Genomic DNA, 15,150 nt, shown 5'->3' with positions numbered 1-15,150 from the left:
ACTATTTGGGCTGCAATGTGAAGATGGAGGGGGCTGTGGTAGCATCCTCACTAGCAATGCCCCTCTTCAGCCCCTCCTAGACTCTTTTCTTTTCTTTTTTTGGTACTGGGTATTGAACCCAGAGGTGCTTTACAACTGAATCACATTTCCAGCCCTTTGCAATTTTAAATTTTGAAACAGGGTGTTGCCAAGGTGCTGAGGCTGGTTTGGAACTTGCAATCCTCATGCCTTAGCTTCCTGAGTCTCTGGGATCCCTCTGAGAATCTTTATCCTGCATATGAGGTGAAAGGTTCTTTCCAGGGATAAAGAAGGATGGATGGTGGTGATAAGCAGCAAGACCTTGGTGCCTGGGCTCTGGTGCCTTCAGTCCTATATTGCTGTCATAGCAGTGATAACACTTGGAATGCTGTAATCCCAGCTACTGGAGGATTGCAAACTCAAGCCAGCCTGGATAATTCAGCCACACCTTATCTCAAAATAAACAGGGCTGGAGATGTAGTTCCATGATAGAGCACCCCTGGGTTCAAAGCTCAGTGCTAGAGCGGGGAGGAAGTTTCTTCAACATCCTAGTGGGAAAGCCAAAAGACAATTGGGGGCTGAGGATGTAGCTCAGGGGTAGAGTACTTGCATAGCATGTGTGAGGCTCTGAATTCAATCCCCAGTAAGGGGGGTGGGGGGAGGGGGGAGGTGGTGATAGGAGGGCAATTGGTGTAAGAATGTAGGCAACAGAATCAGAGACCCACCTCTAGAGTCTCTTCAATACTTAGAAGGGCAGAGAAAGAGGTATGTTCTGAAACAGATTCCCTCCGAAATTAAGGACATTTTCTCAATCTGAGAATTAAAACTTGAAACTGTTTTTTAACTTCTAAATTTTTTCAGGCTGAGAATAGAAGCTACCTCCCCCGTTCCCCGCGAGGCTGGGCACAACTGGTATGTTCTCTAATGCTGCCTAGCTAAAGGGACACGTGCATTTCCTGCATTTTGTCCCACTCTGCCCTCTCTTACCAAACTTTCCTTACCACCCTTGAGTTTTCTGAAGATGATTTGAAACAAAAAAGTTTCATCTGTTTTTTTTCAAAGCTGACTTTGAATAAAACCTGTTTTTCTGAGTATTAGTGGAGCACAAGGAGTGGCAGAGACTAGCCTCCGGCCTTTGTGCATAAGGGTTCTAGCAGGGAGGTTGAGAAGGAGTAGCCAGAGAGAAAGGAGGGAAGTGGAGTGTGGTTTCAGGAAGGTTTATACAAGAAAGTGTTTTTTTTAAAAAAAGGCTGGTTGAATGTTACTAAGATTAATAGAATTTGGGCAAAGAACTAATCATTAGTAGTAGCAAGATGAAGATGGTTTGCAACTTTGCTAGGAGATGATTTGTAAGAGAAGCAGGTGAAAGTCTGATTGAATTAGAAGACCAGAGTCGTCTTCATGTTGTATACGGGCTAAGTTGCTAAGTTGAACATGCAGTAGCCACTGTTGACCCTATTCACATTTTTTTCCCAGTTACCTTCAAATAAGAAAGTAAGCATGTTATTGACCACACACTCATATTTATGAAGAGAGGGATGCCACATATTGGTGTTAAAACGCACCCTTCATCGTATGTTTAGTTGGTTGGTTGGTATACTACCGATATTGAATCCTGTATAGTTCCTCTTTCACAATGAATTCTGTTGATGTTACACAATGCCAAACAAGTCACCTGATAATGTAATTTTACCAGCAACTTGTTTTGCTTTCTGAACATCTTTCTGATAATTACACCACTATATTCTTACAAATCTTTTGACAACAGAGAAGAACTACCTGTTTTTATAAATAAGGTATGTGACTCTGGGCCTCTATCTAATATTAATTTTATGCTAGAATGTTTTGTTCTAGTAATGAAAATCATAATCAGTTTACCAGAGGTCATAGATTTTTATTAGAAATCAAAATGAAAGAAATCTGGGGTGGGAGGTTGGGGGAGGGTATAATCCCAGTAACTTGGGGAGGCTGAGGCAGGAGGATCCCAGCACAAGACCAGAAGACCAGCCTGGGCAACTTAGTGAGACCCTGTCTAAAAAATAAATAAATAAAATAAAATGAAAGTCTTACTAACTTTATGCCCAAACTCGACAAGTTTCTTATAAGATAATACAATGTGAAAAAAAAAAAAAATCATGGGCTTGCTAATTTTTATCTATCTACTTTCACACTTTTTATATTATTTTTCTTCTTTACTGGTTTGTACAAAACTATCATTTGCCTATTTACTTATATAAAAACAGAGGTCCCCATATGTGGAGGCTAGAAAGGGGATCTCATGAAATTAGAAAGAAAACCACTAGAATAGAGGAAGGGGATCAGGGAGAGGAAAAGAGGGGAGAGAAAGGGGAAATACGGGTGAATGAAATCAACCAAGTTATATTATATGCGTGTATGGATAGGTAACAATGAAGTCTACTATTATGTATAATTATAATGCACCATCATAAAATAAAACTGGAGGTCTTGTTCACTTTTTATATTTATGACATTCTGAACCTGAATAATCACATTACTATTTTCATATTTTCAAAAAAAATTTTTTATCTGTAGATGGACACAATACCTTTATTTTATTTATTTATTTTTATGTGCTGCTAAGGACCAAGCCGAGTGGCTCATACATGCAAGGCAAGCGCTCTACTACTGAGCCACAACCCCAGCCCCACTATTTTCATATTTATGTTTTGCTTTAGTGAAACATTTTAAAAGTCTTTCTTAGCATTTTTTTAAAAACACTGAAGATAGAAAGCTGTACGACGATAACCACATGAAAGCATGAGTAGGCATTTCGAATGTAGTTCAAACCAAGATGAGTTGCACCTGGCAACTGAAAGTTAGTGGAGACACATTACAAGTACCGTTTTTCTTTTTGTTCTTTCTTTCTCTGCCCCTTTCTCTCTTTCTTTCTTTTTTTGCAGTATGGAGGACTGAAATTAGGGCCTCACAAATGTAGGCAACTGCTCTACCACTGAGTTACATTCCAGGCAGTTTTCTAAGCACATGAGATGTCTTCAAAAATGAGATTTTTCACTAAGAACATAGCAGGATTTAATAGTGGAAAATGGAAACGTAGAGGTATCACTTTTCATTTTTGAGTTGAAATCCCCAAAAGTAACAAGCTAGATGAGAAAAAGAAACTATGATTCAAATTCCTAAATTAAAGAATAAATGGGGGGCGCTGGTGTTGTGGCTCAGCGGAAGAGCACTTGCCTAGCACATGTGAGGCCCTGGGTTTGATCCTCAGCACCATATACAAATAAATAAATAAAATAAAGATTAAAAAAAAAGAAGAAGAAATGGAAGCTAGATGTGGTGGTGCATGCCTGTCATCCTAGAAACTTGGGGGACTGAGGTAGGAGGATGACAGGTCGGAGGCTGGCAATTTAGCAAGACACTGTCTCAACATAAAAAACACAGAGGACTGGAGGCGTAGCTCAGTGGTAAAGTACCCTGGGTTCAAGTCTCAGTATTAAAAAAAAAATCAGTGGAAGGATGAAAATGAGGGGATTTTAAGTGTGCCAATTTTATTTTATTATTATTATTTTTAATATTTATTTTTCAATTCTCTGCGGACACAACATCTTTGTTTGTATGTGGTGCTGAGGATCGAACCCGGGCCGCACGCATGCCAGGCGAGCGCACTACCACTTGATCCACATCCCTAGCCCAAGTGTGCCAATTTTAGAAAGATTTTATTATATTTAGGATTTGGGTCAAGGTTAGTGTTATGCTGCATTTTTTTGTTTTTGATTTTGTTACTGGGGATTGAAACAAGGGGCACTCTACCACTGAACTACATTCCTAGTCCCTTTTTACTTTTTATTTTGAGACAAGATCTTGCTAAGTTGCTGAGGCAGGCCTTGATTGAACTGTGATCCTCCTGCCTCAGCCTCCCAAGTAGCTGGGATTCCAGGCATGTGCTACTACACCCAGAAAAATATACTTGAAGGTTAAAAACTTAAATTTTAGGGGCTGAGGATGTAGCTCAGTTGGTCGAGTGCTTGCCTTGGATGCATAAGGCCCTGGGTTCAATCCCTAGCACCACAAAACAAACAACAACAACAAAAATGAAAAAACTTAAATTTTGCCATAGAGCCTAAATCTTTTGTTTTCAGTTTCTAAATTTCAAAGACAAGAATGAGATTCTCAGTCTAGTTTTGGGACTTTCCCTGAACCATATGGTTCTAAGAAGCAAAGAAAGTACAGTAACATATGTTATGGTGCAGACAAGTTGTATCACAGAAGTTTGCATCTGTGGCGGTAGGAAAGAAGAGAGATATCACATTGGGAACATCCCTGTATCAGTCCATCTTCACTAGCGGGGAAAAAGTGAAGTCCAAACAAAACTCACTCACAAAATGCTAGGTCATAAGAAAAATTCCCACTGGCTTGTAAAGCAGTAGAGAGCCAGCATGGCAAGAAGCTTTCTGGAGCGACAGAAAGCCAGGAAGAGAGTGTTGGCCTGAGGAAGTAGTCCTACAGTACCACAATTGTAGAAATCAAACCTCAGAGTGGCACTTGGACAAACTGAGCCTAGACTCTCGGAGCCAAAGCTTTATGGAGAGCTGGAATATTCCTGGTAATGACAGGAATCAAAACAAATCTTGTTTGGAGGAGAGCTCTCTAAATTTGGTCCAGAGGATTCCATAGATTATGATCAAACAACTCACAAACAATATTACCAAACACATAAAAAGGAAATCACCATGAGTGAAAGTAAGTAGAACAAGAACAACAGGTTTAGACTCCTCAAAGTTTTCAAATATAGACATACATTGCTATAAGGATGTTTTGATCAAGGATGGACCACATGTAGAATAGCAGTCCCACAATGGAAGTGAAATTTTTTGTTGTACCTAATAATACACATCTCACTATATATTCTCTATCATTAAGAAATGCATGCATGTATTGAATTAAAACCATCCACATACAACATAAAGCAGATATTTATGAGGTTTAAAGATATAAAGCATATAATTTTTATTTATTTTATTTTTGGTACCAGGATTGAACCCAGGGGTCCTTAACTACAGGGCCACATCCCTAGGGTCTTCCTAAGTTGCTTAGGGCCTCCCTGAGTTGCTGAGGATGGCTTTGAATTTATGAACCTTCTGTCTCAGCCTCCTGAGCCAGTGGGATTACAGGCATGAGTCTCTGTGCCTAGCTAAAGAATGCAATTTGAAAAGTGAGCATTCAACTAGAAACACTCAGGTATGAGCAAAAACATTTTGGAAACAATCCAAAAGGAACTAGAAATAAAAATATGTAATTGGGGAGTGGGGAAGAACTCAGTAGAAGGATTAACTAGTAAATTAGATAACTCATGTGAGAATTTGTTAACAAGATAGTATAGATGAAGAACAGGTCCAGAATGCAGTGAAGAGAAATGAGGAGATGGAAAGTATGAATTAAAAAATAAGGTTAAATGACATGGAAGACTATAGTGGACTTAAACAACATAACTAATAAGATTGAGTTAACTGATATATGTCAAATTCTGTGATTCTGAAAAAACAATTCAAGAGAGAAAATAGTAAAGGCAATTTTCTCTAATAGCAATGCAAATGTTTTGGATGTGGACAGAAATACGAGACACCAGGGCTATTAGCAGAAAGTAGCATTAGTACCAGCACTCGCCCAGTGGATTCTTATTGTTGTTGTTGTTTTTAAGAGAGAGAGAATTTTTAAATATTTATTTATTTATTTTAGTTTTCAGCGGACACAACATCTTTTTTTGTATGTGGTGCTGAGGATCGAACCCAGGCCGCACGCATGCCAGGCGAGCGCGCTACCGATTGAGCCACATCCCCACCCCCGCCCCCGCCCCCGCCCAGTGGATTCTTACACAAAGGCTGAGCCTTTAGTGCAGGGGGTTGTAAACATATATACTTTTATAGTTTGCTTTTACATACTAATTCTTTGTCTTTTATATAAGGTAATACATGTTGCTGGTTGGTCATTCTATTTCTAGAGTAGCAACAATGTTACAACTGAGTTGTGGAAGGCGGGCTTTGATACTGAGGGCACCATGTTATCTTTTTCTGTGTTCTGAGAAAACCTCTACCACAATAACAAAACAAAGAAACAGAAACTACTACCCACTTATAAATGAAAATAAAATATCTCAGGTTAAATAGCTTTGGGATCTAAAAGAAAAATCCAATTGGAATTGCAGACTATTGAGAAAATAATGGCAATGAAAGCATTGCATACCAGAACCTATGTGATACTGCTAAAGCAGTGTTCAGAGGAATCATTTAAAATACTTTTATTACAAATTCTGAACAATAGAAGGAATTTTCTGAAATTCCCTTCAACATTTACTTTAAAGAATATTATGTCAAATTACAAATACACAATAACAAAAGTTATGTTAAGAAACAAGGCAAGGGGCTGAGGTTGTGGCTCAGTGGTAGAGCACTCACCTAGCATGTATGAGGCACTGGGTTCCACCCTCAGCACCACATAAAAATAAATAAATAAATAAATAAATAAAATAAAGGTATTGTGTCCAACTACAACTAAAAGAAGAAAGAAAGAAAAAAGGCAAAAAAAAAAAAAAAAAAAAGCTTTCATAGTATGTCACAGTAGCAAGACTGTCACTGGGTTGGATTCAAGAAGGTCCCCAGAAGGGAAAAGGGGACCTCAACTCAACCTCAGCAGGTTCTTGACTTCCTCCACAGAAAGTAATTTCAGGACACGGCAAGAGCACAAGCACAGATTTATTCAGGAAAGCAAACAATAGCACACACAATGCCACTAAAGGGAAAGGGAGTGTGTTCTTCCTGTTGTTGCAATATTTGACACAGTTGGTTAAGTTCAAGACTCTCCTTTGTAATTTTAGTTCAGCTCCTTCCTCTTTCCACAGCCACCAGTTTCAGGCCTCTGTATATAAATGTGTTTGCTTGCCTACCTCTTCCCTTAGATGTTTCTCCCTGAGAGTGAGAGGTGTTTTTGGGGTCTCGGGCTTCTTTATGATGACCATGAGAAGCACACAGGGGCGGCCTCAGCTTAATGAGTGTGATTCTTTTCATCCGGAACACAGAGTGGGTCATGGTGGTCTGCTTCTTCTCATCATCTTTAGGTTGACATTATCTAGTTAAAAGACAGCACTGGGACTGTTCCCATGTCATGGGTTTCTAACAGTCTCTCTCTAGGCTTCTTTTAATTAGTCTAAAAACACATTCTGTAAACTAACAAGGTATATAGGCACTAATTAACTGGAATTACAGTACTTTAAGATTTATTGGATGTGTTAAGAATTTAGCCCTGGAGGAAATCAGGCCTTAGGAGGGAAGTGAGGGAGTTCATGAAGGTTTTAGATTTAAAGCTACAGTTCTTTTCTTTCCTGCTTGTCTCCTTTCCAACTGTCTTTACCTCATGTTGACCTAGATACGTTTAGAGTAGCTAGAGATTGTATTGTACGATTTAAAAAACTACTATATGTGTTAAAACATATATACTGCGGGAAGCCATCCAGGAAATACACGAGGATCTTCTCTGACATAGAAGTCAGGCATTGGGAACTTTCCGTGGCTCTCCCATGGCAATAGATCACCAAACGCACATGACCTTTCCTTCCGCTCTGCTAGGAAGGCTCCTCATAGTAGCTCCAGAGATGGGCATAACCTGTTAGGAACTGAACAGTCCACCTTTAACCTATTTTGGAGAAGGCCTTTGATGTTTCCCAGTATAAATAAAGCAGGCGCAGGTTCCATTTTGTCAGAAGCTCGATCCTCTGATCAGCTTGCCCATCCTGTCCTCCCCCCCCTTTGAAACTACTTTCTGTGTTCTGTGTTTTTTTCACTGTTTTATTTCTCTTAGCTTTTATTTCTCAGCCAACCCATTCCATGGCCCTCACGGGACGTGGGCAGGAATATACTATTTAATAAGCAAAAGTCACTAGCCTCAAAACTATAGTCCAACAATTAATGGAGCTCTAGGAATCAAAGTGTCCTTCCAACTCTTCTGATACCGAAGCAAAAGCCTAAGTTTGAACTTTACACAAACAAAACTTACTTAAGGGAGACTATTGCAGTGGGGAGAGACACTAACTTAAGCTAGAAACATCTAAGGGAAGAGGTAGGCAAGCAAAACATTTATATACAGAGGCCTGAAACCGGTGGCTGTGGAAAGAGGAAGGGGCTGAACTAAAATTACAAAGGAGAGTCTTGAACTTAACCAACTGTGTCAAATATTGCAACAACAGGAAGAACAAGGCAGCTTATTTCAGTTTGTGGTTAGGCATGTGGGGCAGGCACGGTTTGGGTCTGAGATAGAGCAAGCAAGGGCAGAGAGTTTGCTTAATATCCAGAGCCTAGCCACCCTTGTTAGAGCAGACTGAAGTTGTGCCAAGTTTGACCACCTCGGTCATTGGCTATCAGTGCCTGCTTAGGTGCTTTTGATTTTTAAGCAGATCTATTTGCATATATTCTAGGATATGTTTGACATAAACAGATCTTAGAATCTGGTGCTATAAATATTCCAAAATAGGTTTTATCCACAGATGAACAAATCATAAAGGAGCTAGAAAATTTTATGATAGCTCATATGAATGAAAACATACAGAATAAGCATCTAAATAGTGTTAAAGATCAGAAAAATAAAGCTAAGAAAACAGAGATAGATAGTAAAAAGATAAAAACAGAAAAGACATAATTAGGAAACAACAAAATGGTAGCATTAAACAAATAATCTGGTTACATAAAAAAAAAGGTAGACTTTTAACTAAATTAAAGGAGTCTTTTTTGGGGGGTAGATACTGTGTGTGGATCAAGCCCAGGGGCGTTTACCTACTGAGCCACATCCCCAACTTGTTTCATTTCTTTTTGAGATAAGGTCTTGCTAAATTGTTAGGGCCACACTAAGTTGTTGAAAAAAGTAAAAATATACTTGAAGCAATAATTCAGAAATTCTAATAAATAGATTTTGTTTTATTTTGTTTGTAGTACTGGGGATTGAACACAGGGACTTGCACATGCTTGGCAAACATTCTACCACAGAGCTGTATCTCCAGCCCTTTTTAAAACTACATTTTTTGAGGCAGGGTGTTATGGTTTCAATCTGGAACCACCCCCCAAAACTCATGTGTTAGATGATGCAGCAATGGTCAGAGGTGAGATGATATGAGAGCTGTAATCTAATCAATGGATTAATACATTTGGTGAACTAATAGTTTGAATAGACTACTGGGTGATAATTGTAGGCAGGTGGAGTGTGCTCACTGGGGGCACAGACTTGGAGAGTCTTATCTGTTCCTGGCCCCTTCATATCTCTCCCTCTCCTTCTCTTTTTTCCTTCTTCTTCCTTTTCCCCTTCTTCTTCTTCCTCTTTCTCATTCTCCTCCTCTTCTTCTTCCTCTTCCTCTTTCTCCTCTTCCTCCTCTCTTATCTTCCCAGCTGACATGAACATAGTAATTTTTCCACATAATTATACCCCTCCCTTATGATGTTATGTCTTAGAGCTGACAGATAATGAATGGAGTCCTCTGAAACTGTGAGCCCAAGGAAATTTCCTCTTCTAAATTGTTCTTGTTACGTATTTTGGTCATAGTGAGCAAAGTTGAATAATACCCAGGGTCTTGCAAAGTTGTCCAGGTTGGCTTCAAACTTGCCATCCTAATGCCTCAGCCACCTGAGAAGCTGAGATTATGGGTATGTACTACCACACCTGACTAATAGGTTCTTTTTAAAGAAAGTGTAATTTATATGAACTGCTTTTAAAAGAAGTAGAAAATCTAAATCAACCATTTACCATAAAAGAAAGTATGAAGAGCTATTCCACGAAAAAGTTGTTTCACAGGTGTTTATACTGAAACTTTAAGGAACAGATGATTCCAAAGCTATTAAAGCTTTTCTAACACATAGAGAAAGAAAAACAAAATGCCTGTCTAAATTCTTTCTATGAAGAAACCATATATATATATCATATATATATATATATATATATATATATATATATATATATATATATACAATATATATATGTATACATGTTGTGTGTGTATGTGTGTATGTGTATGTGTGTGTGTGTGTGTGTATATATGTGTATATATATATAATATATATCTCCCCCCAGTACTGGGGATTGAACCCAGGGGTGCTTTACTGTGGAGAGCAAATGAGCCATGGTCATTGGCTAATCCCATGGTGTCGACAAAAGTCAAGCCTGGGAACATTCCTTATCGAAAGGAAAGGATGTGTGAACAGTCTTGACACTCAGCTCTAATGCTAACTGTTACCAAATGTTCAAGTACAATGGGTTTTCTGGTTACAGCAGGATGGCTCCAAGATATTCCTAACATTGTAACTTTTTAGTGCACAAACTAGCCTCTTGAGATATCACAGGCCTTGAGCAATTTGCAAAGCTTCTGTAGTTAAACTTCCTGATTATGAGACCCTACACAATAAATACACAGAGCTAGTTCTGGGACATTGTTCTTCCATCAGAGGACAATGTCCCACCTGGCCCCAGCTTTGCTTAAAAAATGACTGTATTTTTCTCAAAGTTCTACCTCTCCTTGTGATCTTTTGTTGTTGCTCTGCTGGTCACAGCACTTTACCACTGAGCTAGCCCTTTTTATTTTGAGACAGGATCTGACTGAGTTGCCCAGGCTAGCCCCAAACTTGTGATCCTCCTGTCTTGGCCTCCTGAGAGTTTGGGATTACAGGCGTGAACCACACTCAGCCTCACTTATAAATATAGATGAAATAATGCTAAATAAAGTGTTAAGAAAAATAATCCTGTAAAACTATAAAATAATAACAAAATGGAGTTTATTTCAGGAATAAAAAGACTATTAAATATTAGGCCATCTATTTTATGAATAGATCTAAAGATTATAAATTCTATAGATTGAAAAATAATTTGATAAAAACTTTTAACATCTAATTTTGGATCATGGAATATATAGCTCAGTTGTAGAGAGCACTTGCCTAGCTGCACAAGATCCTGTGTTCAATCCCCAGCATCACAAAAATAATTAACTTTGAATCAAAAAAATCCATAAGATAATAAGAACAGAAGAAACTTCCTAAACACAAATATATTTTAACCTTAAGTTTATACACAGTAGTAAAATTTTAGAAATACTTCCATTAACAAAAGTTTTTAAAAATTAATGACTGCTATAATCACTAATTTTTTCCTTATCTACTACAATTATTTTTATATTCTGAGAAAAATTAGAAATTAAAAATTGTTGGAAACAAGCCAAAGATGTCTGCTATTGCAAAAAAATGAGGATGGGGTTTGGGGTTGTGGCTCGGTAGTAGAGTGCTTGACTATGCAAGAGGCTCTAGGTTTGATCCTTCAGTACAACATGAATATAAAATAAAGATATTGTGTCAACTTAAAACTAAAAAATAAACATTAAAAAAATGGGGGCTGGTAATGTAGTTCAGTGGAACAGTACACTGGGCTCAATCCCCACTGCTGCATTAAAATAATAATAACAATACTTTGGAATATATTAAATAAAAGAAGTGGATGACTCATACTGAAAAAACTCAAATGAAAACAATTTTAAAGAGTATTTAATTGAAAAGACATCTATATTCATACATTAAAATACCTAAGATTGTTAAAATTCAATATTTTCCTAATTAATGTACAGATTTAGTATAAGCCCTATCAAAATTCCAGTTGGTCTTCCCCTCCTGCTTTAGCAGAAATGGAAAAACTGATCCTGAAGTTGGTATAGAATTGCAGTTGCCCCTGAATAGCCAAAGGGAATTTGAAAAAAGAAGTTCCAGTTCGTAGGACTCATACTTTCCTGTTTCAAAACTTCCTTTCAGTCTTGTAATCAAGTCTGTAGTAATGGCATGAAAATAGAAATATAGTAGAAGGGAATGAATAGAGAGTCGAGAAATAAAATTATATGGTATGCCAATGCCAATTGATGGTGTCAAGACAATTAAATCGGGCAAAGAATAATCTTTCAACAAGTGGTTTTGGCCCAACTGGATATCTACATACAAAAGAATGAATTTGGAACCTGAGTACTATCCATATTAAAAAAAAAATTAACTCAAAATGGATCAAGACCTAAACATAGAACTAAAATTCTAAAACTTTTATAAGAAAACATAGATGTAAATCTTTGTGACCTTGAATTAGGCAATGGTTTCTTAAATATGATGAAGCATTAGCAACACAAAATAAATTGAACTTCAAAATTCAAAAACACTTTTGTGTTTTAAAGGACACTATCAGAAAGTACAAAGACAACCTACAGAATGGGATAATGCATTTAAACTCATATATCTGATAAGGACTTTGTATCTAGATATATAGAGAACTCGTTTAGCAACACAGCAATAAAAGAATCCTAATAAAAAAATAAACAAAATATTTGAATAGGCATTTCTCCAAAGACTGTACACAAATGATCAATAAGTATGTGAAAAAGATGCTCAATACCTCTAGTCATTAGGGAAGCACAAATCAAAATGAGGTCTGCGTTGTAGTTCAACTGCAGGGTGCTTAGCATGCCCAAGGAGTGCAGTGGCTCCTGCCTACAGTCCCAGCTACTTAAGAGGCTAAAATAGGAGGATTACTTGAGCCCAGGAACTTGATAATGGCCTGGGCAACATAAAGAGACTGGTTTCTCTCTCTCTCTGACACACACACACACACACACACACACACAGAGTAATAACATGTAGCCAGGTGTGGTGGTGCACATTTGTAATCCCAGCAACTTGGGAGGCTGAGGCACTAGGATCAAAAATTCAAGGTCAACTTCAGCAACTTGAGCAAGGCTATAAGCAAATTAGTGAGACTCTGTCTCAAAGTAAAAAACAAAAAGGGCTGGGGATATGTCTTAGTGGTTAAGTACCCCTGGATTTTATCTCTGGTACACCCTGCCTCCCCACCATGAAGATAATAACATGTTGAGGCTGTGGAAAAACAGAAGCCTTCATACATTGCTGGTGGAAATACAAAACAGTATAACTGCTGCAGAAAATAAACACAAGAATAGATGTCTCAGACATTAAACCAAGAGTTGCTAGGAACCAGGCACATGGTGCACATGGTAAAACCAGCTACCAGGGAGGCTGAGGCAGGAGGATCTGAAGTTCAAGGCTGGCCTGGGAAATTTATCCAGATCCTGTCTCAAAAAATTTAAAAAGGACTGAGGATGTAGCTCAGTGGTAGAGCACATCTATGTTAAACAATAACAATAGCAGAACTCTAGAGTTGCTATGTGATGGCCAACCTATATTTCTTATAGAACTGAAAACATGATAACATAAACATCTGTACAAAAGTGTTCACAGCAGCATTATTTATGACAATCAAAAAATGGAAATGGGGCTGTAGCTCAGTGGTAGAGCGCTCGACTAGCATGTGCGGGGCACTGGGTTCAATCCTCAGCACCACATAAAAAATAAAATAAAGATATTGTGTTCAACTACCACTAAAAAAAATATTTAAAAAAATGGAAACAACCCAAATGTCATCAGCTGACAAGTGAGTAAACAAAATATGGTAGATTCATAACATGGAGTATGATTTAATCATAAAAAGAGTACAATAGAGGGCTTATGGGAAGAGTTTGCTCTAGGAAATATTGTTACTGAAGAAGGAGTATGTGGAAAGGCAACCTTAGAAGCATGGCTTACAGAGGTTCATTTTCTGTTACTGGGATGTGTTAACTAAAGCAAGGTGTCACTGAGCTATTAAACAGGGTTAAAGCCAGCATTATTTGCTCCCACGCAATAAAAATATCAGCCTTCTCCTAGGTTTGTGGGGATTTTTAAAAACTCTATAAAAGAGTTATGACTGCCCCCTCCCCCTTTTGTGGTGCTAGGACTTGAATATGCTAGGTAAATAAGCTATATCCCCTGCTTGGGATCTTTTTGCTTGGCATCTATTTAAAAACTAGAGGGCTGGGGATATAGCTCAGCGGTAGAGTGATTGCCTAGTATGCCCAAGACCCTGGGTTCAATCCCCAGCAACTCTCCCTACCCCCCAACAACAACAACAAAAAAAAAAAAAAAAAAGAAAGAAATTAAATAAAAAATAAAAACTAGAGGACTCTGGCACTAAGAAGCAATTTCACATGACCACTCATAATTTTGTTATGCTATATAAAGACTTTACATCACACTTAATATAATGTATTAGTTTTCTATTGCTGCTATAATAAATAATTATAAATTTAAAACACCACCCATTTATTGTTTTTGGTATTGGTAGACTAGAAGCCTGACACAGTCACTGGGCTAAAGTCAAGGGGTTGGAAGGGTTGTAATCCTTCTAGAGGCTCTAGAGAGGAATATGTGTCCTTTCTTTGTCTTGTTTTTATGAATCGAAAATGGGTTTGACTTTAATAATTTACTATTTAATTTTATGGCAAGCCTTTTAATGATGCTTAATGTTCTTCCCCCCCCCTTTTTTGTTCATTAGAACTTTATAGTGATATATAGTGGTTGGACTCATGCCAGAAAACTCACACATGCATGAAATTTGATTACATTTCACAATTCCCCTTTTCCCTCTTGTCCTCCCTCCTGCCCCATTCTCCTTCCTCTACTCTGATAGACTTCCTTTGGCTCATCCATTTATTCATATTTGATTGGCTCTTTTTACTTATACATAAAGGTGAAATTCCCCATAGTATATTTATATATGTACATAGCACAACGTTTTAAGAATTCATTCTGCATTGCCTCCCCTTTCCCTCCACTTTGCCTTAAGACTATGATCTGACCTCAGCAGAGCAGAGGAAGGAGAATGGGGGAGAGGATTGTCCTTCATAAGGAATTCCTTTATAAGTAACTTCTTTCTTTAAAAGGCCTTCTTTCAAGGGCTCAGCAGTAGAGCTCTTGCCTAGCATGTGCGAGGTCCTGGGTTCAATCCTCAACACCACATAAAAATAAATAAATAAAATAAAAGTATTCTGTCAAACTACAACTAATATATATATATATTTATGCCTTCTTTCAAAAAAGCAATACGTGAGAGTGCAAGGCCTTTTGAGTCTGGGCTTTGGAGCTCAGATCACATCACTTCCTACACATTATATTGGCAAAACCAGGTCCGTCCCAAACTTCAGCTTAGACTCAAGGTTTGGTAGGAGAATGCTTCATTTACTGCACCTGGCCTGTAGACCTTGGTCAA

At 38.0% G+C, this 15,150-nt stretch overlaps 1 long non-coding RNA gene across 2 annotated transcripts in view; it reads left to right on the top strand.

Moving 5' to 3' along the window:
* Positions 1 to 1,738: 1,738 nt before the first annotated feature.
* Positions 1,739 to 15,150, top strand: part of LOC114091721 (uncharacterized) — a 61,490-nt gene continuing 48,078 nt past the window's right edge. For both annotated transcript variants that reach the window (XR_003582535.2, XR_011707103.1), the window contains exon 1: positions 1,739 to 1,814. This is a non-coding gene — a long non-coding RNA (uncharacterized lncRNA). The remainder of the gene's footprint in view (positions 1,815 to 15,150) is intronic.

Source organism: Marmota flaviventris, chromosome 3 (genome assembly GCF_047511675.1).
Source record: "Marmota flaviventris isolate mMarFla1 chromosome 3, mMarFla1.hap1, whole genome shotgun sequence".
NCBI classification, from domain to species: domain Eukaryota; kingdom Metazoa; phylum Chordata; class Mammalia; order Rodentia; family Sciuridae; genus Marmota; species Marmota flaviventris.
Note: the sequence above shows the minus strand (reverse complement) of the source record. Positions and strands in the feature narration are given on the sequence as shown.